The sequence below is a fragment of the Eimeria acervulina genome, genomic scaffold, assembly GCF_000499425.1.
Source record: "Eimeria acervulina Houghton genomic scaffold, Eah_scaff2159, whole genome shotgun sequence".
Lineage (NCBI taxonomy): Eukaryota > Apicomplexa > Conoidasida > Eucoccidiorida > Eimeriidae > Eimeria > Eimeria acervulina.
This window is the reverse complement of record NW_013550025.1, coordinates 1-401: the sequence shown is the minus strand read 5'-3', so window position 1 is coordinate 401 and position 401 is coordinate 1.

Sequence of the window (401 nt, the reverse complement as noted above, 5' to 3'; positions counted from 1 at the left end):
CTGCAGCAGCAGCAGCAGCAGCAGCAGGGGGTATAGAGGGTTTATTAATGAAGAGAGATTGCGTCTGTAGGAAGGAGCTGCAGCAGCAAAGAAAGAAGAGACAGATAAATAGACACAGGAGACAGCTGAGAAGAAAAATATAAAATTTTAATCAATAAAAGACAGCAGCGAGATGCTGCTGCTGCTGCTGCTGCTGCTGCTGCTGCTGTCTCTCTCCGCAGCAAGAAGAAGAACGAAGTTTTAAAATTAAAATTTTAATCTTTAATTTAATCGCATGCACTTGGAGGTGTTTATTATATATATATATATATATATTATGAATATAATTGTGTATATAATATATATAATATATATAATATAATATATATAGTATAATATATATAATATATATAATATATATA